At 29.0% G+C, this 331-nt stretch overlaps 1 protein-coding gene across 1 annotated transcript in view; it reads right to left on the minus strand.

Annotated features, from left to right (window-relative positions):
- Positions 1 to 331, minus strand: part of GPC5 (glypican 5) — a gene marked incomplete at both ends in the record, with an annotated part of 18,809 nt that overhangs the window by 558 nt on the left and 17,920 nt on the right. The gene's annotated exons all lie outside the window — the stretch shown is intronic.

Raw genomic sequence — 331 nt, forward strand, 5'->3', positions numbered from 1 at the left:
CACAGTGTTACAAATACTACAAAGAGTATTTGTTAGCATTATGGAGCAACTCAAGATTTAGGTAAGATGGGTTTAAGATGTAGGAATTAAATATTATAGTGGATATTTAAGTAACTATCTGAAAAATTTCATCAGTTTTATCATGTGCTGCGCTAGTAGGTCATAAATTCTGTATTGCTATTTTAAAAAATTGCCAAGATGCCCACAGCTAATGATAAGGGTTTGTACTTAAATTAAAACAAGTGAATGACTTCTTAGTTAGCATATTTTTAACTGGATTATGATATTTGTGTTTATAAATTGTTTGCTTATGTATTGAAAATCTCTTCCT

This window comes from Cariama cristata, unplaced genomic scaffold (genome assembly GCF_000690535.1).
Source record: "Cariama cristata isolate BGI_N322 unplaced genomic scaffold, ASM69053v1 scaffold32465, whole genome shotgun sequence".
Taxonomy (NCBI): domain Eukaryota; kingdom Metazoa; phylum Chordata; class Aves; order Cariamiformes; family Cariamidae; genus Cariama; species Cariama cristata.